Raw genomic sequence first — 27177 nt, 5'->3', positions numbered from 1 at the left:
TTGTGACCATATATATGAACATTTGAGGTCCAAATCCCTACTATATCTAAATGTTCTTATGTCTAAACATCATTGTTGTTGAGTTTTAACACTGTAATATCTAATTTCTTTTCATTTTAAGGTTTTATATTTGTTGTGAATGTCTTGTTTTAATAAATTTCTTAACAGAGCTGTCATTCTCAGTTTTCCCTGCCAGGGAAGGACAGATGTAAACGAGCTTATAGCTCACTCAAGTGCAGCCAAAAATAAACCCTCTACACACCGTCCCTGACAACTAAACTAACAAATAAACAATGTCATGGACCTCGGTGTCATTAACAAGTGTTCGCTTGTCTTGTTGAGTCTTTGCATCAGTGATTCTCCCTTTGGCAGAAATGTAGGTGTGATACCTCTGTGCAACTGGACAAAACAAATTATAACTACATCCTTGAATCTAGGGCTCCAGGAATGCTAATATCCTGCGGGAGCAATAACGCTTGATAGTGTGACTTTGCTCGTCCACTAACAGATGATTGCGCGACGTGAGGCACACAAAGCTCTAAACTAATGAAGACCTTTGTGCGAGCCAGACGTGAGAATATTCCTCTGCCGCCCCCTGACACCCCTGATACCTTTCCAGTGTAAACATCCAAGCCTGCAGAAAGGGCCTGCAAATTGGCAAAGGCTGCCTGTAAAACCATAATCCCTGCTCCTTCTACAGACGTGCAGCAGAATAGAGTGTTATCACCCCACCTGACACACTCCGGTGTTTTCCCCCAGCATCCTCAGGGGTTTATCACTCCAGCATTTCATTCCATTATCCTGAGCACACCGGGGCCGTCCTCGGAGCAGGGGAACGAGACGACTTGTCAGGGTGGCAGAACAAAGAGGGAGCATGTCGAGCAGCAGATTAGACTGGGAGAAGAAGTGCAGGGCTTTGGGGAACGGAAATAACGTAAAAGAGGGGAGGGAGGGGGGGGGATTCAGGTGGAGAGGAAACACGGGGGATGGAGAAACTGAACAAGGGAGTGAAGGAGGAGCAGCAACTTTTTTCTATCTCACCTGTAGCGGTGATTTCCCCTTCTACTCATGAGTGGGAAAGTCCCCGCGTTTACAAAATCTCATTTGTTGCTTCTTTATCAAACGTTATACCTTGCATGCAATTCCCTGCGAGGAGAAGCACATCATTCTTTTAATTTTCTTTTAAATTGTGCAGTGAGTTTGGATTTGTGCACCACAAACTATGATGAATTACAAAGGAAGACGAGCAAACAGGGACAGGAGAATTTACAAAGACCTTGTTTTTGCCTTATACTAACAATCATTTGAATTACTGTAGTCATTATTCTAATCTACTTCCTGCCTTACCTAAAACATCTGCTTGGTATTTGTTTTTCTTATAATCTTATCCTTCAAAACACTAATGAGAACATTGTACATTACAGTGAAGGCAATTTATATATAAAAATCTTCAGTTGATACAATAGATAACTAATGAATTAAATGTCAATAAACTAATGTAAACATGAGTTTTTTTAATGCTCATGTAAACCATTTTATTTTTTAAACTAGACTTAGTTCTTTCTACTCAAATCAAATTTAAAAATAAAAAACGCTCTTTGATGTTAAGTAAGTTAAGTAAATGTTGCACTGTGCACGTCTTTGGGCACAACATTTAGAGGTTATACGGTCTAGTGGTTTTGGAGCGTCTGGCTCTTGTAGTTTTAAAAGATCGAGGCTGTTTGTCAGACAATCAATGGCCGGCTCGAGCGAGGCATCCTGCAGACACAGACCTCATTTTGTGTTTAACCACAGCGGATTAGACTTTAACTATGTGCATGTTCCACCCACACACACACAGGTGAGACATCATAGCACAGTACATCCACAGAGCATCCACAGAGCTATAAGGAGTAGACAAACACACGTGGCAACCCCTAGATCCCACACTTCATTACACTTGCCGCCATCCCTGACTGGAGTAAATCGATGCAGGATAATAGCCAGCGCCCTCACCCCTCCATCACTCCGTCTCCCACTCCTCCATCCATCCGCCCTGTCCTCCCTCTTTACCACCATCCATCCATCGCCCGTGTCTACGTTCACTTGTTCATCTTTATTACCTCCTCCCTTTGTCCGGCCCTTCCTTTTCCTGCGCCCTCCGTCCGACCTGATATTCCGCACATCTCCTCACACTAACAACCACTCTGCCCTCCTTTCCCCTCCGTCCGCCGCCCCCTCCTTCTCCTCCATCTCACCTGTCTGTTTTCATCACCGCTGTGGATCATTCCCCCCTATCGAGTGCGGGGCGCTGTAATGCCACCGTTGTATATAACATGTCTGTTGTGATCACTGACAGCTCGGCCCTGCTGTAATGTCAGTAACGGGGATAATAAGCTCATTTTGCATGGCGGTTTCGTGTCACTTACGTCTGTCGGAGCTGCTTCCTATGATTTAGATCGGCCGCGTCTCTGGGGGGGGAAAGAGGGGCTATTAGCCTGTTGGGGATTGGCCGGGGTGTTTAAAAAATCCATTTCGTTAAGGGCGTTTCACATGAAAGCAGAGAACTTGCTGGGACTCTTTGTAATGGCGATATTACCTTCATTTAACAAACTAAATTGATCACAGTTACCAGCGACGCCGGCGGAATGGTCAAAGTTTAGCAATTCCTCAAACCAGCTGTGGAAATAATTTACTGTGGTTAATGGGCCACTGCAGGCTTGTTGCATACAATTAAAGCCGTGATCCATTATTGCAAAGAAAACAAGAAAATGGCCGGTTACGCTTGCTTAATTTCACAAGGTCGGGGCACATTTGATCTGAGCACAGCGCTGGGTGCAAAATGTGAGACTTTAAAGCACATTTAGAGACTTTACAGGATGTTAAAGATGCATTAAAATATTAAACATTTTACAGAAGAGGCTGTTTTTCAGTGCGACGGCATATTACCTATGCATTATAGAACATTACAAAATATTAGACATTGTCTATCTTGTTTACTTCCTGCGTCAGTCAAATAGAGCACTCAAAATATTGAGTGATTAAAAATTGAGACGCAAACAAGGTCTGGATTTGTGATTTGTAAGATTCTCCGTTGACTAAACACTGAAAGAAAAGATTACGATAGAGGCAAAGAGAGACACATGAAATATTCAGAGGGACTGTGATGAAGTGAGGCTTGAAAGAAACAGAAGGAAGACATCCCTTTGAGAATTTAAAAAAAAAAAAGAAAGAAAGAAGGGAGATCAAAGACCCTAACCCTCCCCCTGCAATATTTCACACTTTTAAGATGCGAAACATTCCCGTGGCCCGAATCAAAAGCACTAAAGTAAGAGTATGATGCATTTGTAGAGAAATGGATCTTGATGTTCTGTCTGCACAAAGAGAGAATTCTGATCACCTTTCTCCCGCCTTCCCTTGCACACAGGGCCGTTTTCACTGCAGACATTTTAAGATGTCAACGTAGAAAAACATAACAAACCGTTGTTATGTCTTGTGGCGGCGCACACGACAATGGGACCCACGAAACTGAAGCCGCTAAATGACTTTCAGCCGCCATTTATTTTCGTTTTTTGCACCTCAGCTTTTCCCCACTGTGACACGGAGTGAAAAATGACCCCGACTTGAGAGTGTTAACACATTACTTCAGTCTGACAGAGCTGCTAGCATGACTGCAGACTCCTGAATAATTGGACCTCCCCATACAGTATGTGCCATATGGTAATGACTGGTCGGCTGATTAAACTTAGTTTGGGAACAACGTATCTGATATTATATTTATTTATTGTTGATTAATCTGTTTATTAATGAAAATACGTTCACATGAATTAATGAACATCATCGTGTAAACACGCACGATTGAACTTATGCTATGTCGTGTTGAATTATTAAGTTTTAAAAGGCTTTAGGTGCCCCAATGTTTAAAGATGCGGTGCATAACTTTTGATTTTATGGTTCTTATTATTATATATTATTATTCTGCCTCTATTTTAGGGCTGCAACTAACGATTATTTTCATTATCGATTCACTTGTCGATAATTTCCTCGATTAACCAAGTAATCGTTTCGTTTGGTCCATAAAATGTCAGAAAATCGGTGTTTCTCAAACCTAGAAACCAAAAACTATTCAACATTCAAGAAGCTGAAAAATCAGAAAACTTGTTTTAATTCCTCAAAAACACTCAAACGGATGAATCGATTGTCAAAACAGTTGACGATTAATTTAGTAATCAATTCATAAGCGATTCATCGAGTAGTTGTTTCAGCCCTACTCTAGTTATTCTTCCTCATTCATCTGTCAAGCAATACTATCAGACCCGTCTGTGGAACTACTGGGTTTTTTGTGCGGTAGAATTCACTACTGAGTTTCATTACGTAAGCATTCAGATACTAGATGACTAAAAGTGTGCAAGTGGTCAGGAACACAGACGTACTGTCGTTGTGGCACATTATGTATTTAGAGCTAAATAAACAACTATTATAATATTTTTAGGAAAGTACTCAAGTCTCTACTCCCTCAGGATGTGTATATCTGAACACTTATCTGTTCATGATATCACTCAATGTACTGCAGCCGTGTTTGAGGGATTCTATCATAAGTGTCTGTACCAGCAACTGCAGGTCAGGTCAGGATTATCTTGGTTTTTTTAGCAATCTGAAGTCCATTCATTTAGATCCTGGTCTCTACATGAGTTATCCTCAGCAGACATCATCTCTTTAGAGAGTAAGAAGTTTTGTGCAGCTGAACATTTCCCATCAGTCCATCATGTGATGAGCAGTAGTGGAGTCTACAACAACCCTGATTTGCTATACAGCTGACAGCCATCAGCTACCTCAAATCAGCCAGCTCTCCACATAAGATAAAATGTGAACACGACAACTGTCTGCAGGAAAAGACACCTCTGGATCTCAGTTAATAAAGAATTGAAGTCTGAAGAACATATATGGCGAGACAAAAAGAAATGCAAAAATTCCAGCGATTTATTTATCAGCCTTTGTCAGAGGGAATTCAAACAGCCTGTGCAATGACACTGATGTCCACTCCTTCAAAATCTAAAGGTTTCACAGATTTGAAAGCATCTGCCTTCTTGTCACAGATGATGAATGACAAAATGCGCGCGCGAATCTTCTCGAGCCTTTAGGGCCGGCAAAGATGAAAACAGCAACCTCTGTTACTCGAAATGTCAATCCTGCAATGAGTCCTGAAAAACAGAAACCCGCAGCGTTGCGAGAATCAAATATTCATTATCTCACCAGAAGAGAAGCCTATGGCTCAGTGACACTGGTGCTACCAAGGGGATGTGAAGTAGATGTAAGAGACAGAGGGTGAGGCAGAGCAAACACTGCGGCAGCAGCTGCTCTCTGCAGTACAACCATTAAGACGGGAGGAGGCAACGCTCCTAGGAGGAGGCATGTAATGAATGTGCATCGGTGGCGCGCCTTAACATCTGCGCATCCCAATTTCCTGCCATACTTTCCTCTTCTCAAACCGGAGGAAGCGACTGAGGAGACTTTTAAAAACTGTGAGAGGGAAACTTTTATAAATATACATGTATATAAATGTATAAATAAAACTGTTTGAAAATGCACAGAATGCAATTCCTGCCACTAACGCACATGGGTCCCAGCGCGCCTCGCCTCGGCGCGGTTATTTTTGCTTTTCCATTAACGATAGTTGGTTCCAAGCGCATCACAACCCCTGCTGCAGGAAGAACTGAACAAATCTGTGGACTTTTTACTGATTCTAATGATTCGGTTACACTGACAACAACTGCTTTTCAAGTCACTCGTCCTACGTTTTTGTGTGACGTGTGTAAAACGGCGTAACAGCAGTCTCGTGCAGCCGTGCCGATATGACTCTGCCCATGTTATGTAGGTACTATATTGTAATGGAAAACCAACCTGTTGCTTTTTTTGGTTCACCTTTTACGTTTTAGTTTTTACATCTTGGGATGATTCCAAGACCAGAACCAGAAGACCTGAGCGTTCAAAGGGTCAAAGCAAATCAGATAAATATGAAGGCCCAAGACCATTAAGAGCTTTAAAAGTGACCTTAATCGATTCTGAGGCTCACGTGTAGCCAATGAAGAGACGTCAGCACAACAATAATCAATCCTACAGTTGATAAAAGCAAGAATTAATGTCTCTGCATTGGCTTGGGAGAGAACTCTGGGAAATGAAATGCTGTCTTTAATATGTTTCTTTAAAATCATTTTTTACTTGATTACATGGGGTTCAGTTTTTAGTTTGCCATTGAGTTTCTCTCTGCGTGTGTCACCACCGATGATTAAGACCTCCATTTTGTCCTGAGTGAGCTGTGGAAAGTGTTCTGCCGCCCATGACTTCATATTTAAAATACAGTTAGAAGGAGGATCAATTTGGTGTTTACGATGCTGTCAGAAATCAGCAGGGGGAGGCATAATAGAGCAGCCGTTTATGAATTCCGTTTCTCGTGTCCTCTTTTCTTAATGTGGTCCTACAATCAGGCATATATTGTCCAAAAATCTTGATTTCAGTATTTTTCTTTATAGGAATAGAGCAGGATGGGCGGAAAATAAAACGGAAGAGGCACCTCGTGTTCAGGTTTTTGGCATTTTCTTGTTAAAAACACAGCTTTTACGACGTTGGGAAAAGTGGACAAAAGACAGCAGTGGACGAGAGAGACGGGGGAATTGGGAGCATGAGGGAGGAAGAGCTTCCCCATCCCCCTGCCTCCTCCTCGTCCACCTCCTAACCACCCCAGCCCTCCATCGCCTTACAACTTTTCTTTGGGGGCTTCTTATAAACCAACCATCTATCTCCATTATGCCCCTGAAATTGCTATTTGTCGCTTTGCGGGGAAGAAATAATCAATATGTCTTGTGGGGGCAGCGAGCGCATTAGAGGAAGCAAATTGATGTCTCTCGCCCCAGCGCTCCTCACCCAGCACACTGCACCACAGCTAATGGGAAGCCTTACTCGCTGGCAGACAGGGAGCCAGGATGTGTGTATCATACGTGTGTGTGTGTGTCATGAGTAAATGAATGAGCGAGTGGTCAGGCAATAGGGTGTTTGTTAATGCAAAGTGAATGCCACTGTTGGGCCGTGTTGTTCGTGTGCTTATGTGTGCTTGTGCTGTCAGGAAAATTCAATATGTGTGTGTCTTGGCTCCTTGTGTGTGTGTGTGTCCAGTGGCGACAGAGCCTTATCTCCCACAGCCATCCGGTTCTTAGGTCTTTGGGCTGTCAGAGGCAGATAGCCCTGTCACTACCCCAGCATCCCCCTTGAAGGCTTCCTACACCGACTGACACACCAGAAAATCCCCACCTGATAAGTGCATTGCAGACAGACGTGACTCGCCCAGCAGTCCATCTCCTCTGCTCTGGCTTGTATTTCATTACACTTCTCTATCAACCCCCGATCACAGGCTAAGGAAACATCCCTTTCTTGGTTTTTGTTTGCTTGTTTGTTTTGAACAAATACTTGAAAATGCCTGTTTTATCACCAGTCAAGTGCAAATTGTTTAATCTACATGTCGCTGCAACAAACGATTATTTTCATAATCGATTAATCTGTCGATTATTTTCTTGATAAAATGGATTAATCGTTTGGTCCATGAAATATCAGAAAACCTTATAAAATGTTGAGCGGTGTTCGTCAAACCTGGAAATGTCTTGTTTTGTCCACAAACCAAAATGATTCACTTTTAATGATTTCTTTGTTATCCGGAGCAAAAAATATGAAGATAATACTCACATTTAAGAAGCTTAAACAATAGGAAATCTTGTTTTAACCATGAATAAGGCTTTAACGAGTATTTTCTCGATTAATCGAGAAATCGTTTGGTCCAGAAAATGTTGAAAAATATTGATCAAACCTGGAAATGATGATGTTCTCAAATGTCTTTTGAAATTATTCAGTTTTTAACGATTTCTTTGTTTTATGGAGCAAAGAAACCAGAAAATATTCACATTTAAAACGATCAGAAATCTTGTTTTTATAGTGAAAAAACACTATAACACACAGCAGACAACTCTTTTTGGAATCGATTAATGATCGATTATGCGCGTAATCGTTTCCTCTAGCCCTGTTGGCATCTGTGAACGGCATGTATGGCACTGAGAAGAGGAGGAAACTGATTATAGTGCCGAGATCTTGCCTAAAGAAACAGCCTTATTTCTTGTACTGTATCTATATCAATACATTAAAATACATCGCGATACATTGAAGTTATTGACATGGAAATAGTCTTGACTGTGGTTTTCTCTAATCGTAGTTTTGCGTCATGTTTAAATCTCTCTCCCTCCTTCCACTACATAAAGACACATGTATATATTGTTTATGTACAGTATATTATATTGTTGTCCTTAAAATATTGTATTTTGGGGGGAAATAAATAGTATATCGAAATCACATCTGTATACAGAGATGTGTGTAGACTGTATAAGTAAACCGTAAACTGCATGTGTGCCATTTTCATTAACACTCAATTCCCTCCTTCCATTACCTTAAATAATTCTATCGCGATAAGTGATTTTCACTTAGACACACACGGTACATTTTTCTTCTGTAAAAAATTACTTTAATGATTCATTAGGACAATTAAGATAATGTGAATGCAGAATACAAATGTTCATACACAGATTAGATAATAAGGATTAAAAGGTTTTTTTCTTTGTTTGTTTTTTTGCTTTGCGTTGATAAGTTTGAGCGTGAAATAATGAAGTCTTTTGATGTGGTTATTCATCAAGAGAAAAAAAAGCTTTCGCTGGTTTCAGCTGGACATTTTGTGGAGTTTGCTGTTGACGATAAACTGAACCTCACCACGGTTTATTCAAAGGCTGCTCTGAAGCATTTGATCATATCACAAAGCCTCCCCTCTGCAGACGTAGCTGACTGAATTGGAATTGCAGAAGTACAAATCTCCGCGTTTTGTTGGCCATAACGAACCAAATACGCTTAACAGATTAACGTGAAAAGCAAAATATCAACCGTTCTCTTCCTAAACATCATTGTGTACTGCGTGTCGTAGTTATTTCTGAGTGGATGTAAGAGAGCGAAAGACGACAAAAATGTGAGGTTGTGCGTAAGGAGAATTCAAATGTGTTGTGCACAAATGAAAAAGTGACACTACGGAGGCAGCGGCAGAATAACATCACTGTCACGGTATTATAATATGAGAAATGAATATGTAAATGGTGTGACTGACTGATACTATGAAAGTCAGAGAATGAATTCAACTTCCTGTCACACACACAATCATTCCCTGGCTGTGTCGTCGGGGAGCTCAGATGGCTGTGTGTCTCATCTCCGACACAGGACGGGAGGCGTCACAACAGGATTCTCGATTATCCATTTATTCGCTGCAGAGGGCATTAGGGGCCTGTCAATCCTCATTTATCCAAACTGCAGTTGCACCAAACTAGATCTATGACTGCACACACATTTGGCGATGGCTGTCGGGATAAAACTAATGACACTTTTTAAGACCTTGCTAAGTTTCTGATTGCTTTAAGCAAATTGTCTTTTTCATCTCGACGGTGTGTTCCAGAGATTAAAGCTGCGCCGTGTAACCTTTCTTGTCGTTATTATTCTGCCTTTGTTTGGTCTTTGTGGACAGACGCCGTGTCACGTTGCTGCGTCTTTCAAGCAACGCAAACAGGCTCTGTCAAGCTGTATTATAAGACTTGACAGAGGGAGCTTTTGTGTGAATACAGAGGCAGCACAGGGTGGAATTGAGGCAAGATAAGTTTAGCCCATCAAACTACGGAGCGACCGGGTTTTTGACTCCTTGTATTTTCAGTCATACGTCAACCTGTCTGCGACCGTTGCTTTACTGGCACAACGTTGCCCCGTTCTTAGCCATACTGAGAAACACAGAGAGAGCCGCGTGGAGCCGATCGGCTTCATCTGCATTGTGTGAACACATTTGACAATGTAACACGCGTTTGTTAACATTTTAAAAGTCACAGTGTTATGGCAAACAGTTGATATTTTTAATTTATTTTTTACAAATCTAGCTGTGTGTGTCTCAGCACTTCAACTCCAGGCTCAACGGCTCCTATCTAAAGAAATGCGGATCATAAATTCACAATCCCAGCAGTTTATACAAGATACTGGGCGCTACTTTTAGCCACAGATGAATAAATATTTAGTCTGCGAGTCAGTAAGAGTAAAGTTAGATGCACTTAAGGGTTCGCTGAACTAAAGTACAGGAAATACTATTTGCTGACATCAGTTCAGTATCCTCCAACATTTACTGTATGTACTGAATACACTTTGCGGGTAGAAAAACGTGTATTAGTGAGCAGGTATATTTTTGGGGACCTTTAGCTTTGCAACATCTCGTGTGTTTTCCTTCGTTACAATATCCTTTCAAGTGTCTGCTCAATTCACAGCACTTCAGGGATCACCTTTCAGTCACACAGCGCCTGCACTCGTGCCGTCTCCCCGGATTTGTGTTTTCCTTTGATAAACTTTCTTTGAGGAGTTTTCCTGATCGCGTTTCCTCCAGGAGCTCGGCTTTCTCTCGCAGTCCCGAAGGTAGCGGGGTTCGAGTAATTGGAGGCACATGATGTGTGAGTGTGAGTGAGTACTGGCTTTTTTTTTTTCTTTCTTTTTTCAAAGCAGACATTTTGACTTGTCATGTAGTGCACGAGTAGTTCAAAAGTATTCCACATAATGAAAGTTGAATGCGAGTTATTTCCGACACTTACCATTCATTAACTGTCACTTACAGATACAGTGTTATGCAAGTTCAAATTGAGGACACCACAAGATGAATAAAGTACATTAAATAAGCGGATAAAGGGGATAAAAGAGGTCAAGGTAACCACTAGACCAGTGTTTCCCCAAAGTTTTTACATTTTGACCCACTTTTTAATGATGACAAACAATTGTAACCCAATTTGCAATAAAATAATGAGCAAATTTGTGCATAATAAATACACTTAATATAAGTAAACCAGTCATTTCTAACACGTATACATTTGATAAAAGAGTCACAACTTAATGTTATGCATATGTTGTTGAATAGAAGAAGTATTTTATACATGGAGCTTGGGTAATGGCTGGAACAAATTCAAACACATTTAAATGGCGACCCCAAAAAAAAATCAATCCATCAGGGCACGAGCAAACTAGAGAGTGATTTCCGAATCAGAAATACATGATGCACTCTGCATTACTGCATAACAGGTTATAAGTTGAATGGCTATTTTTCCGTATAAGTTGGCAATAAAAGGAGGATGTGGGTTATTCATGTAATATCGAGTCTTAGGGGGGCGTTCACAAGCAGAGGCTCAAAATGCATGAAAAATGCATGGAAGAAGCGAATGTTTTTGGGTACTTGAGCTTCTCCCTTCTGTCGTGTCTCAAACCCAGGCGCTGTTAAGATGGACCACAATTTGCTGGAGGCTCGTTGAATTCAATAACACATTCAACTATGAATAATAATCAAAACAAAGACAGTGGACTGTCGGCACCACAATTCCCTCACAGCAACTTTGCACTTGAAGATGAAGGTTCAAAGCTGATGTCAGAGCAGACAAAGACCAGTTTGACCACCTAATTCTGTGGCCACATGATCCAAAGATGTTTGGAAAAGCGGCCATTGCGTTCCACAAGTTTGAACTCAACTCAACGGATGTGCCTAGAAAAACAGGCGTGTCAGAACGGTCCCTCACGAGTCGTGAGCTATGCGCTCAGAAAGTTAAATGCAAACTCGTATGACAACTCGTCGTCTTCTTCTTTGTCACGAGTGCATACTAGCGTTACAATAATACATCGCTTTATACTAACTAAATATAGTGAGTGAGAATTTCTGAAACTTGAAATACTTCTTTGTTTCTATGTTTGCAGGCGAGAAAAAAAACAAAAACGTGCTCATTTACCCACCGTCCCACTGTAAAAACTCGCTCCACTGTCTTCCACAATGGAGCACAACATTGTTAGAGAAATCATTCCAACTACCAGCTGCATGTGACAAACATAACAATTGTGCAGCGCCGCGGGTTAAATCACAGCTTTGATGGATGCCGAATCAAGGCTGATGCTGCAAGCACAGAAGAAACCATGGCAATTAGAAAAAGCCCTGTGTGTGAGAGAGAGTTGGCTGCTGCATGCACCGCTGGGTATAAATGAGTCTAGCAGCCTGAGCAACGTAGGCAGAGCTTTAACACAACACCACAGACACGCCTAAGACTCCCATTGTGCCTCTCGCTAATCCATTTCCACCCTAACAAGCTGCTGCCTTCGAACCCAGCCATCCAACCACAAGCCTATCCACCGTCTGCTGGGCTTGGTTCAGCTCCAGATTTCTGACATTCGGCAGCCATTTTAAGCTTTGTCTGCTCACACTTGCCCTCCGCTGTGTTGAAACAAAGCTGTAATGTTTAAGTACTAAAGGGGTGGTTACTGTACTCGTTTGTGTGCAAAGCAGCTGCCTGTGGTTTTTCATCAGTGTGTGTCAACTAATTGGGACTGCTTGTAATTTGTACATCAAAATTCAACGTGTGGCACCAAAGAGAGAGAGAGAGAGAGACAGAGTGAAGTGTCACATGTATTAAAGATTTAGCTGCAGAGAAGTGTACATTTTAAAATAGGCTGAAAAAAGAAGACGATTAAATTGTTCTCCAACAAGAATAGAAAGCTGTCCTCAGCATCAACTTAAAATGTTATTGTTCTTCTTCCTCGTGGACTGCATTTTGATTACTTCTACAACCTTGCGATGTTCTTTTTCCAAAAACAGGAGGGTGGGTGGGTGGTGAATGTCGCTTCACTTCTGTGCTAATAAAGCAGACACCACAGAGAAATCAATGTGGACAGCACTATTTATTGTCCTCACAGTCGAGAACATTACCTCAGGTGAAAAGAGCTGAGTAGCCGGCAATTAAAATGAACTAAAACGAGCATCCGAAGGCGGCCGTCTGTGTGCACGCATGTGTGCAGGCCTGTTGGAGTGTTCCGTGAAATCATGGAAGAGATTAATATTTCTTACATTTCTTGTTTTTGACATTTGCCATTTATTTGCAAATTATTTTGTTTGTGTTTTTTTTTTTCCCCAGAGTGCACCAGTTATCAAGGTGGCAAATTTCCCCATAGACTTGAGCCCGCACCGAGACACTGGATTTGATGAGATAAAAATTCTATATTAAAAAAGATAAATAAAAGCACTCAGCCGACCGAGAGGTCTGGAAAATTATTTGTTGTTTGTTATTCTCCCGTCTTTCTTCACTGTGACTCGGGCGACGAAGCCCGAGCCTGCACAACAGGAACCATGTTCACAGAAATACTGTATGTGGGGACTCCAAATGAGAACAGAGAGCGTTTGTGTGCCAAATACCACAGAGGAGACAGCCGATGTGGATACAGTTGAAATACGGTTGTATAAACGCCTTAGAAACTGGCTTTGTTTAGCTCCCCCCCCCCAACTAAATGAAATATTATGGTGCAAACTATGAAAATAACAGAAGACGCCAAGAAAACCCTGTGTGTGCTAAACAGATATCAGAGTATTAATGTGATTGTTTTGCCTTCACAATTCCAAGCTGCCACTGCGACTCTGAGCCCTTCAGCTTCAGCCTGTTTAGAGCAAACGTTTCTTGACTCAAAAGACAGACAACAGCGCATATGAAATGAGCAAACTCCAGACAATAAGAGGGCCGCACATCAGTAACTGCTTGGCTGAGCTTAGCACGGAGGAAACTTAATTCTCACAATATAACTGAGATGGAAAAACTGCACGAGAACAAACAAGTGAAGGATGTGTGCGCAGTTTGTGTGTCGTCTCGCATCTTTTCCATTGCATTCAGCACTAGAGCAAATATTAGCACTGCAACTATTGGGAAGCAATCTGGCTGCCACCATGTTGTTTGTTATTTTGTGTGCTGAAGCTTCAGTGAGCAGAGCTGAACACACACTGAATGTTGGCCGTGTTGTTTCGCTGCTCTAGGAGAGTTTGTGCTTGGTAATGAGCAGTAAGTTCAATGGCTTCTGTCCTTGCTGCTGCTGCTGCTGCTGCTGCTGCTGCTGCTGCTATGCCTTTGCTGGCTGGTGCAGCGTCCTGGAACAATAGTATTTGTGTGTTGTTTCAGTTGAATGTCATTTTGTTTGGAGCACAATAGTGTGGAGGCTGGTATGTTACAAAAATTCCATTATATCCATGTGGCGGCCAATCACCCTTCGTGTGTGTGTGTGTGTTTATTTGTTTTTTTAAACACTTTAGTTGCATTCTAATTATTGTCTCGACACAATTATTACATTTCATTAACAAAAAGCCTTGCTTGGACGTTGTCCCGTGTTTTCCGTTAAGATAACCGTAGCGGGAAGGTTTTGATGTGTGACTGTTGAATTACAACAATTTAAATGCACTTTGTAAAGTAAAGCAGATTTTAAGTAATTAGCAGCAAGACAACTGTAGCACTGCCGCCACCGCTGCCAACAACAAGGTAAACCAATTAAATCTATCATGAATGAGTTTGTATTTCGCAGCTGATTTCTCACTTCATTTTTATTTATTTTACGCATTGATTGTTTTTTCAAAACAACAACATGACTCTAAAATTTAAACTTGTGCGCCACATTTCGGTAATTTTAGAGACTGGAAATCATACAGAGAAAAACGCTGATGGGGAAGATAAAGGAATGTATTAGTAGTGTAACATTTTGTCACTTTCTACTCAAATATTTTGCAAACAAACTCACTTCCTGCGAGGGAAAAACGGTGCCATTTACGATTGAAGATGCTAGTTTCTGTGGCTGACGAGAGTGGTGAAACAGATAACGCTCATTGGATGTGAGGGAAACTGGTTAAATAAAATATCTGCTATTGATAAGTGCAGCTCTTTTAGTCATATAAAGAGGAATTACCTTTCTCAAGTCTGACTCTATTTTCATTAACCTGGGTTTAAGTGTGACCTTTACCGATACTGGAGCAAAGTTTGTGAGGAACATGTTAATAATAAGTTAAATGCCAAGACGACATGCACTCTGACATCTTGTAGCATGCACAGATGCATCAGCATGTGACACACACACACACACACACACACATGGATAGCTTGGTGGAGTTGTCTCTGTGGTCTTGCCCTTTTGAGCGGATGACTCTCCCTCAGTGATAATGTGAAGCCTCTATCTTAGGCAGGAGCGCTGACGCCTATTAGATCTATAAATCATGTTAGCCGGTGGGTGAGGGGGGTGCTGTGGGGTGCTGTGGGGTGCGGCGAGAGCTCAGGGTCGTAAATCTCATTACCTGAGACTGCTGCCAACCAACCAACCCCCACTGCCTCATCCTGTCCTCAATCTCTCCCATTATCAGCTGACCTTGACCGCCAATGCAGACATTTGCACTCAATCAGGACTGCAGAGCATGTCTGCGTGTGTGTGTGTGTGTTTACCTGTCATATTTGTGTCATGATGTGTGAAGCCCCCCCAACTCCCCCTTCTCCCACTCACTCTTCATCTTAAATAAAGCCCTGGGATTTTTCCTCAATGAGAATATCAGTATAAATTGAACCTGTCATTGATTTCCTTTCATCTCATTTTGACCGTCACTCCCACAGGTGTCTATGAACACTTCCCTTTCAAATACTCAGTTACTTTCACGTTGTATTGAGCCGTGCAATCAGTTTTAGGTGAAATATTTGAATAATTGACCATTTGTTACTTTACTTTAATTAAATTATTAAATTGAAACCCATTTTCTTTCCCGTACAGTGGAGACTGAACAGGTTGCCTGGTCCTCGGTTCTCGTTAGCTACTGTGAAATGGCTAATAAATGCCCACCACCTGTAAGCACATTACGGCTCATTTACAGACTAATGATGTAACGTAGAAACACGTCGGTATGACAGTGCAATGTGGATTTCTCAGACGGACAATGTCTCGAGAATCGGATCTGGACAATTTCTGGAGTTGCTCGTTCACAAAAGCTGCTGTTTTAACGAGGGGCAACGAACAGGAAATGGAGAATAATAATGTGTTCAAACTGCAGTATCTACATGATAAATGGCCAAATCACACTTTTGCATGAATTAATATGATCATTTCTTTGTCTGCCCTTTCCCGAAAGTCTTCAGACAGACATTTTGTTGGTATTATCGCGTAAAACTGCCAAATGCTTTTGAGATTCCAGAGTTAAAAATGGTCAATTAACACCTATATTTAGGAGGGCTGAAGACTCCTAGTGATGATGTTGAGTCAGATACACAAATGAGGTTGTTCTTGAGATATCAAGCAACAACTGTTTCACCTACAATCTTTCCAAACCAGTTGTGTGGATAAGTACCAGTCGTGAAACTCATATCATGCTGTGTGGTATAATACGAGCCTGACACAACAAACTTTGTGAATGCTAGTGCTTAGATAATTATGTGGATGAAAAACAAGTAAATTGGAATTTAAATTGGAGAGAAAGAACAAGAGACGAGGGCACTGTCACACCAGAAATACTGTAATTACGAAGACCGTCTGTATTTGTCAACTGCATGCGACAGTACACCGCTGTTCATAAACAGAATGATCCAGGTGAACATGTGAACATGATTTGCTGTTTTTGCACGATGATAATTGCCACCTTTTGGCTTTTCTATAAATACATACAGCAGAGCTATTGTCTCCGTTTCAGTGAAGCTCATAACTTTGCACCTGTTGACAGCACAAGCAGGAACTGCAATTTTATTTATTTTATTTTTTTTATCCGCAGATGCGACAAGCGTCGATGGATGAGGCAGCATGGCTGCCAAAACTCACAGCTCATGCAACAGGAGTGTTTCCTTTTGGTAGCTGCAGCCACGCAAACTTGGCAAAACTCTGCGACACAAAAAAAAAAGAGAAGTCCCATCCAGGTCGCACAGGGTGAAAATGTCTTTTTGTTGTGTAAATCATGTCTCTGGCACTGCCCCTGGTTTCTCTGATGGCTGTCTGAGATCTCCTACTCCAGCTAACAGCACCAGTGAAACAGACATGATGAATGTTAGGCCTCCAACACGATGTCTGGAGCTGCTTATAGCCTCCATATATCTCCCACTTTCTGCTGTTGTCTGTTTTTCCTTTCCTTTCCCTCTGCCTCCTCTCTATCTCTATGGAATTAGGTTTGTGTCAATATTGTCAAACAACACTTTATGAATTGAGCAAACAGAAATCAAAATACAGAAATTGCAGCTAAAATCTCCATTCAATCATTCAAAAATATTGTATTTTGTTTGAAAGTAAAACTTTAGTTTGCAATGACTGGAATTTTGTTTACACTTTTGTTTACTTCACTGACCTGAAGTCGTCACTGTCTGTCTGAAATGACATCCGACTAAATTATTAAAGTACGAAGTTTGTCAGATTATAAACGTTAGATAATTACAATGATTTTGTCCAATGTCGACAGGGAAAACTTTGGAAGAGACTTGAGTTCCAGACAGGCAGCAACTCCAAGCCTGTGACTACTTCGGGTCCATTGAGCTGTCGCTCTAGAACTCAGGAGCCAATCAGCAGGCAGCTTTCTAAGGCCCGCCCATGGTCAGAATCGCAAACAAAAAAAACACGACGCAAAGAACAAATCAGGGAGCTCAGTCACACAAGAGTCAGAGCAAATTCCGATCATTGCAAACAAAAAGTGTATATTCAAACAAATGAAATACAATATTCTTGAATGATTAAATCAATTTTTGTATTTTGATTGTGTGGTTCAGTGTTGTTTGCTTCTGAAAAAGTGTTATATTGACACAAATCTAACTTCATACATATATATATATATATATACATATATATATATATATACACACAGTATATGTTCTGTGTTTCTTGCTTCACATGTAAAACAGATATTTCACAATATTGCACAGCATGCCATTCCAAACAGTTTTAGTTGACACCCCAGGAACCCAGCAGTTTGCCCCTATGCAATCCACCATGGTCTTTTAAAAAAATAGAAATAACAAGACGCACACACGCACTCACGCATACACAAGCGCACACAAATCATTAAATTAGATTTAATTAAAACAAAAGCAGCCTCGTGTAGACGTGGTGATCATTCAGGCTGCAGCTTCTTTCTCCTTACATCATTTCCTAGACTCCTGCTTCCTCCTCGCATGCATCTTAATGGCTTTTCATGCCTGGAGCGGATTCAAGGCTGGAGCAGGAGTCTGCTGCATTGTGGTATATCTGGCTGGTTCAATAATAACTCATATGACAACATTCGGAGCTATCACACACACCAACCCCCAACTATCACTGTTCCACCACTGCGCCTTTGAGCAGACAAGTTCATCCTGAATAATTTAGCCACCGTAGTCAGTGAGCAAGTTTGCCCAGAGGAAGTTCCTAAAAAAAAAAAAAAGTGCATCATGTCTGCCCCGGGGCAGGATTCATGCGACGGTGACAGCTTCAGTCATGTTTGATGGCTGAGCATGTGCACAACACTAATCACCAGTAAATCCGAATACACCACACTGTAATAGAGAACGCGAACCGTGGCACGGGAGCCTCAGTGTATTCACCACCGTTAACAAGTCAGAAATCAGCTCTGAATTTGTCACTGAACTGGAAGACAAATATGTCAGTACACAGTTAATGGAGTTGTCAAACATCAAGAAAGTGCTCATTCAAACCATCTCAGCTGATACTGCTCTTTTTTTATCGTCAGTTTATCGACACGTACAAGTTCCAAGATTGATAGACATTGATAGTCATTTTCAGCCTTTTACTTTTGAATAGAATATAACTTTCTATATGTTTTAAATAACATAACATAACATAAAAATAAGTTAATTTATAACACATATCTCTCAGACATGTCTTGTTTGGTTTACATAATCAAAAAAAACCTAAACACCAAAAGACTGCAACAATAGATTGTTGTGATGTAAGCAGGACAATCTTTTTGTATGTTGGTTTACATGTTGTAGATAATCAGGTGTTCCATTAGAAATGGCAATAAAAATAGACAAAAGCACAAATAGGTATAGAGAATTAGGTCATGCAAGTTTTTCACCTTTAAAAACTGGGTCCCTGTATAAAAGGTTTAGGACACACTGTCCTAGACTGTGGACTGGTTTATTCTTTCTTTCTCACACAAAGTGAAAACGATTGATAATTAAAAAGAGAGTCCACTTGTGTATTCATTCATTTGTATTCTATTCCTGCTCGGGGGCCTTGTGTCAGGCCTATAATGCATTGAGAAAATGGCTGGGTACATGACAATCACTCGTATTAATTATTTAAAAAAATAAAAATAAAAGTCCTTTTTGTCCTCTTTATCTGTGACTCACAAACACACACACACACACACACACACACCAGTGTCCTGTTCTGCTCCGTCAAACTCTCAGGACCACCTGAGGGAACCACATCACAGGTTTGTTTTTCCCCGTTTCTGCTCCAACAGAGAGTAGCATGCCTCGTTAGTGTGTGGCCCCTGTAGGGGCCTGGGGCCCCACAACCCAGCCAGCCAACCTCCAGTCACCCCCTTGGGCTGGGAGCCCCAAACACAACAAATCACTGAAACAAAAACGTGTACTAGTATCCCTAATGCCCCAATCTTTACACTTCAAAAACACAATTATGCTAATGCCAGGAATCATTTGCCATTCCAAGTCTGATTTAATGCAGCCTTTTAGTGGGGAAAGCTAATTAGAGGCTTTAATTAACATGTGCGACACAAACTGAAGAGAAGTGCGAAGGAGCCTGTCGATCACCGAGGAGCACAGCGAGAGCGCTGAAAGAGGGAGAGCGAGGAAGGGAAGTCTGAAAGATATGCAAATAAGGCGAGGGAGCGCCACGGGGAGGCGTGAGTCTCTGCCGCTACAACGGTGTCTGTAAATATCACCATGACCCGTAGACAGAGTGGAGTCATCTCATTAACACAGATGGGAAAGTGTCACCAGAACTCAGGCCGTGAGGGTCAGTGCCGACACCATTCAACCTGAGCTTTGTGAGGGCGCCGTCATTAAAAGTGTGGCCAAACACAGGATCTAAGGCCGTGCTCAGCCACGCAAATAACTTATTCCGCTCACGCCATCTTTTCCTGCTGTAACTACCTCGGGGGTGGAGAGCACAGTGCACTGCTGGACATTTAGTAGACCTCCATGCTGTGCCTCTATGGCTGCAGATAAAATGCTGCCTGAATGCATATTGTGATTGCAAATGATAGTCTTTCACACAGCCGGCGAGCACCTGTCTGTAAATTAAAAGGTAACATGTGGACACAGGAGTCATCTCATTAACGCTGCCTCCAAGGTGAACCCTGCACAGTTCTGCATTATTGTTGCGCGACTTAAACTCCGGATATCATCATCATTTCAACACATAGTGGAAGTAATCGCTGGGTTGTTTTTTTTTTGCAGCACTGCAGTTCCCCCACCCGAAAATAAACTGGGCCACAAAAAAACATAATTGAAATTGAAGATAGAACTCAGAAAGAAGTCATGGAAATGTGCATATTAACATCTAAGCTTTTATTTTGATTTTAAATTCCCATTGCCACTGCATAGTTCTGCAGAACTTTAATATCCAATATAAAATATATTTCGGGGCTTTATTCATTTCTTCCCTTTTATTAATTAAGGTACCCTTTGTGCTGACAGTTCTTTTCGGAGTTTTAATAAAACTAGGGAGCTGGGGAGGATGTAATTTCCATACTAGATCTATGAGGCAATAGCTCTGCCTAAACCGCTACCTCCCGATTAGTCAGTTATACATTATGAAGCAGTTTTAACCATATTTTCTCACCAGTGGTTTCTTCTTGTCATAACTGTAATGTTCAAGAGAGGTAACATGAGGACTTAGGTTGTTCTGTGGACAAAAATGCTTTAACGGTTTAATGTTTAACGGTGTTTTGTGAAAATGAATTTTTCTTGTTTGTCAAGGCTGGAGGAAAAAGTAATGGCATGGCTGTGAGTCTAAAGTCACAATGTTCCTACTTTTCTATATCTGAGTGTCAGCTTCAGTCCTGTATGGGCACTCAAGGTTTTCCTCTTGGGCATTGATGCAGCAGCATATATAACTGATAGTTACATGTGGACCACTTTAAAATTCATAGAAAGAACAGTCCGGCTTTAGGTTTACAATTCCAGAGTATTGATCTTGTGTCTCTGAGTTTCTAACTTACTTAAGTGTATTCTGACCCTAGAGACCACTGCCCTGTATACAGTTACAGTCAATGACAAGTAAATGCATCAATAATGAGAATTAATAGAAGGCTGAAACCACAATGTAAAGAATGCTCAAAATGTGCGTTCAATAGATTATTTGGTGTCATTGCTTATACACAAAATAAAATTAAGAAATTATCTTTAGGAATCAATGGTGCATTTTTTTAAAAAATTGTAGCTTGTAGTCTTTAAAATCTTTCATGTTTCAATCAACTTTTCTAGTAGATTTTCTTGTATCTACGCATGAGATAAGATAAATAAATACAGTTGAAGGATCGCCTGACACATCAAGCAGTGCTCACACACTTCATAATGCCTGATCTAAACTTTGGACTACCATCCATCACTTCAATAACGACCCTGAGGAGAGATGGTAGAAAGAGTGAGGCTCACCTGTGTGTGTTCGGGACAGTCAGTCCTCTGACAGGTTTTCGGGTTCAGTCACAGCCAGCACTCTTCTTGGCAGATCATGTCCTCTGGATCTGGAGACAAGATGTACAAAGATGGGTTGGAAAAAAAGTCATCGCTGCAACAGCGCCCATCTTTTTCCAGTAAAAACGAAAATGATTTATTTCCGCCTGGAGACACAAGTTTCGGTTAAATCATTTCGGAAAAATGATTGAACTGTGCAAACACTTGTGTCTCGTGCAATTAAATGTTTGAGCAGACTGCGAGTTCGGCCTCTGTCACAGGCAGTGATGAGGCAACGTTTTTGCCCGCCTATTGCGGACTATTCAAAACACATTTGCAAGTAATGTACATTCTGTTGTATATAGCCTTAAGGCACTATTTTTCATATCATAGAAAGATATTAAAATGTATTTTGATTGTTGGAAATGACACCTGCAATGAAACATCCAAACTAGTGATAATATAGGATATTATCGCTCAAACAAGTTAATTGTGGTGAATTTCTATTATTGTGATAATCGTGAATGGAAAAAAAAAACATTAATATTTCAAGTGAGTGACTTGAAAATCATGTCAAACTGACCAACATACAGTCCTTGTGCCTTCTTTGTTCATGTGCTGCAATGGGGAGCTGCATCTCCTCATGACTTAGTATGATCTAATTAAATTGTATTTTTTAATTTTTTACTATTTTCTGTTTCTTTTAATTCTTGATCAATCTTAAAATGTTTTATAAGAATACTGAGCATGAAATACATGAAATTACAAAAAAGATTCACTTGCAAGTACTTTCATATTGAGATCGTAAATGTGATTTCTGCGATGAATAATTCATTTATTTAGCATGTTATTAAAAAGATAATTTGAACCAGAAGCAAATTTTTTATAAATTGTCACAAATAATACATATTCACCAATTTTTTTTTACCACATTTGTGTCCTGGAGGAACAGTATAATGAATCACAAGATACTAAATATAAGGGGAGCATGCTAATAGCAACTAAATATTCAAATTAACAGATGTAGTGAACAACACCAATATTTTCTGGTATCTTTTATTTACTGAAAATTTTCATAATTTAGTGTTAAATGCAGACACACCTATTTTGTCTACAGGTACTTGTATTTCTCGCATTTTGTTATTTTATATTATACAAATACAAAACCCAGTCTCCACGTTTACCTGCATTGGTTTACAGGGAGGACTTGCCCCTCACAATATGGCGGACACGCTGACGTACGGCGTCAACGGGGCAGCACGGCGAATGACCTGCCTGGTTAGCAATAACGGGAGCTAATCTGTAGCTGCACAGAACTAGCATTTTAGCTTAAAAAAACGAAAGAGCTTTTCGTCTTTTAGGCGTTGACAGCGACAAAAAACACAATAAAAAAGAGAGTAGCGAGAGAGTTACACTTACATTCCCGGTTGACCAGAGTCGTGACTCTGTTTTAATGATAAGCTATAATATAGCTATCATTGTGGCTTCCCATAGCCTTCTGCTAATGCAGTACATAGGTGTTGCAGTTAGTGTAGTGTGCACAGGTAGCCCTGGTGGCCAAACGGGATTATTGCAGCAGTTAGTACCTAAAAGGGATACTCGAGTAAATGTATCTTAACAGAAAATGACTTTGGTAGATGTTCACCATTTATTCATCATTACTTGATTCAAAGTACAGCTGCAACTAACAATTATTTTCTTGATTAAAATATTGAAAAATGTTGATTGGTGTTTCCCAAACCTCAAAATGCTCATGTTCTCGAATGTCTTTTTTGTTTAGGAAGCTGAAAAATCAGAGCGCTTGTTTTAAATACTTAAAAAAGTATATGATATTGTATTTACTGTACTCAAATATACTTTTCTGATATACAATGTACTTAATCTTGAATGAATACGTTTTAAATAAAGGGAGAAGTTAGAATTGAGAAGAGACAGTTGCTCAGTGGTAGAGCGAGTCGTCTTTCAAATTGAAGGTTGTGAATTAGATTCCAGACTCTGCTAGTCTATATGTCGATGTGTCCTTGGGCAAGACGTCCCCAACTGTGAATGGGTGAGTGAATGGGTGAATGGCAAAACTAAAACTAATAACTCTTCTTCTTCTGGGTTTATTTGCTAGTAACGTGGAACGAAAATGTAGGGAAATGTAGTGGAGTAAAAGTATTAGTTGCTAGAAATATAAGCATAAGTGAAGTACAGATTTGTGAATTTTGTAGTTAAGTATTTGTACTTTGTTACATTTAAACACTACATTTTTGAGAGTGCAAGTCGAATTTTCATAATTTAGTCTCCAGCATATGTGGCTGTACAGACTATTTTGTTCAGTTAAAAACTTTAAAATAATCTAAGAGGTGACTAAAACTAGATTTTGTGTTACTGTTACCAGCCATAATAGATAAATATTACTTAAAAATACAGTCACATTTTCATGTTTGCTATGAAAAGGTTCCCAAAACTCTGTCTTTAATAACACAAATCATGTTGAGTCACCCGTTCATTAAACATGTACCCCACCAGCAGTTGTGCGGAGATACAGCAAACGTCTGTCTGCAGTCACGACACCTCAAACAAGGTGCTCTTGTCTAAACGTTCCCTGAATTAAATGTGCGGCGAGGAAACATTCATATTCGTTTCAGAGTGTCATGCTTAAGGTCACTGAATACTAAGTGGTGAACACATTAAAATCTGTCTCTCACTTAAATGATGCAGCAGAAACTTTGTTGCCCGAGGATATTGAGAGGAGGAGGACGGCAGTGGAAGGGGGAGAGCTCAGACTGAGTCGAAAACTACAAATCCCTTCTGTCTTCAGAAAGGAGCAGTGGGATGTAAATAAATAAATACATTTAGAATGTTATTTTACAGCATGTTAGTCACTTTTTAGCCGATAGTTTTAAAAACTTTTTTATGGTGCTGGAAACTTTTTAACAGGCCTACTGGTTTTAAGAACAGTGCGGTAACACTATTGCAAAGGGACTTAAGTCATAATATTTTGTGAGTAAGTAAGTCATAATAAAAATATTATGAGATGAGGAACATGGAGCATTTTGTGAAGTTACATTTTGATGGGGGCTTCACAATAAAGAAACACTTAATTTTTTTGGCACATCAGCACCAGATTATCTTTAGCATCACACAACTGAGTCTGTTTGGAAGAAAGAATCACACAGACTTGGAGAAAATCATCTCTTTTGTGGACTGGAGGAGGAAATGGCTGGTAATGGTCGTATCGCTGGTTACATCTGCGTTCTGTTGCTATTTAATAATAATACATTAGGCAATGATTAAAAAAAGAATCTCATAATATTCCGACTTTATTCAAGTAAAATTATGACTTTTGAAAAATAAGAGGGAAACTATATTTATATTTTTTCCTGAAAGACAATAAGCAAAGTCTCATTATGTGGGAAAAGTGTATTTTCACCGCGCTCATGAAATCAATATAATCTACAGCGAGCAGAGAGAGCGAGAGAGAGATGGAGCTGAAAAAAACAAAATGGTTGTGTTGCTGAGGTTGGCATCAGAGGAGCCTTTATAGTGAACTTGATTAAAAGAAAATTGCTTTCAAGTACCCTCAGCAGGCTGGGAGGTTGAGTGGGAGAGCTCTTATGAGCGGCGCTGGTGGAGTTTCACAAACTAGGCTTTCCGCGTGAGGAAACAAGATGAAGAAATGCTTTGAAACTGCCCGAGGACAAAGATTGTCGGGGCACGCTATTGTGACATAGTGTTGCAATATTATTGCTATTATTATTTCCAGTGCATTTTCATTTACATGTTATTCCTGAGGCTCGTGCGATGAAATTCATTTCCGTCTCTTTTTCCAGACTTCACGATGCACGATGGAAGGAGTCTTTGGTTTCAGTGTTTTAACTTCATTATCATTTGTGATTTTCATATTTCCTTATTAATTAATTAACTTTTCCATGCATTTTATCATCGGATATTGACATTTTAAATGTATATACTTAAAGTTTGTATTATTGTAAGTTTAAATTTATAAGACATGAGATGACCGGCTTCGGTGCTGACAGTGGTGCAGCCAATCATTTCACAACAGTGTTTATGTTTTTGGTCTGTTGCACCACTCACTGCCAACCACCCACCCAGTATCACAGCTTGTACTGTAGCACTGCAACACACAGGTTGTCAGCAGAGCGAGCAGTGTGCAGCTTTAGCTGCCAAGCTTTCACAAATACAGAACCTTACCAAACCCTAAAAGCCTCAGTAACCTTCTCAAAAACATCTCAACCAGAGGAGAACAGAAGCAAGGGTCTGCAGTGGAGACGCCTGGCCATTACACCAACAGGGACTGTAGTGACATATTCAAATACATATACAGTATTTTAATATAAAGTCAGTCCCCTTTTTGCGGCCATAACAGCTTCCGCACTTCTTGGAAGACTTTCCCCAAGATTTTAAAGTGGTTTTATGGGAATTTGTGCCCATTGTAGAGCATTGAGTTCCTTCTAGTCCTTGCTTTGTGCACTGGGGCATCTCCTCATGACTGGAATAGAACAATACTTTTTCAAACTGTTGCCATAAAGTTGGAAGCATAGCATTGTCCAAACTGTCTTGGTATAAAGCGTTAAGATTGCCCTTCATTGGAGATAAGTGGCCTCACACAAAGCCTGATTAAAACACCTGAATTCAGTACTTAACAGATGTGGCCATATAATTGTGTCCATATAGTGTACAAATCTAAACGGCTAAAAGTGGATAAAGTGTTGATAAATTTCTCCAAAAGGGGGAAGCAAAATGGGGAAATTCAGCCAACTCAGTAAACACTCTATCCCTCTATCTCTTATTTGTCGAAGGATAATAGTAATAATAACATATAACATTTTTCATTTATGGTCTGTTATTGTTCTCTTGTCATCTTCTCTGATTACTAAATTACATGCCATTAACCTTGTTCTCTCTCTCTCTTTGTCCTCTGCTCGCTCCCTCATTTTTTCCTTTCACCTCAACCAGTCTAGGCAGATGGCCGCACATCTTTTTCTGGTCTGTCACAGATTTCTTCCTATTAAAAAGGGAGTTTTTTTCTCTCCACTGATGCCTCGTGCTTGCTTTTCGTGTGAACTGTTGGGTTTCCTGTAATGTCTGTAATATTATTAAGTCTTACTACTATATGTACACTGCCTTGAGTTAATGTATGTAGTGATTTGGCGCTCTACAAATAAATCAAATTGAATTAAAATGAACCAAATATGTTCAATGTGTAGAAATACAAAACATATTGTGGGACAGCTGTGCGTTTGTGCATGAATACAGTGTAACACTGGGTATAATCTATCCACCACACCCCTTAAATCAAATTTAAAACAAAAGGGTAGAATATAAATCAGATCGCATAATTGCGGATTTTAGCTTGTTAAATGTTTTTCCACTTTTAAAACTGTCAGATTGTTTTTTTTTCTTAATTTATTCCTTCTTGACTTCAAAATGACATCAGGAGATCAAATCCTGCGCCTGATTTCCATGAAACGTTCATCTAATTGGCTTTTAAAGGGAGGAGTGGGAACTGGTGAATAATTTAACTACTTAATTTTCAAGGTAGTCTGACTTGGGTGAGAATTTTGGAAAAACCCATTACGGCGCACGCAGGCTGAAACTTGTCTTTTACTTTTTAAATTTGCATCTGATTTCATTCACATTTACTTTTCTTCCGTCC

The 27177-nt window shown here is 40.3% G+C and overlaps 1 long non-coding RNA gene across 1 annotated transcript in view; it reads right to left on the bottom strand.

Moving 5' to 3' along the window:
• Positions 1-27177, bottom strand: part of LOC122765969 — a 48842-nt gene that overhangs the window by 16270 nt on the left and 5395 nt on the right. Inside the window, exon 2 of the long non-coding RNA XR_006360029.1 lies at positions 21495-21583. This is a non-coding gene — a long non-coding RNA (uncharacterized LOC122765969). The remainder of the gene's footprint in view (positions 1-21494; positions 21584-27177) is intronic.

Source organism: Solea senegalensis, linkage group LG3 (assembly GCF_019176455.1).
Source record: "Solea senegalensis isolate Sse05_10M linkage group LG3, IFAPA_SoseM_1, whole genome shotgun sequence".
Lineage (NCBI taxonomy): Eukaryota > Metazoa > Chordata > Actinopteri > Pleuronectiformes > Soleidae > Solea > Solea senegalensis.
This window is presented reverse-complemented; position numbering and strand designations above follow the sequence as displayed.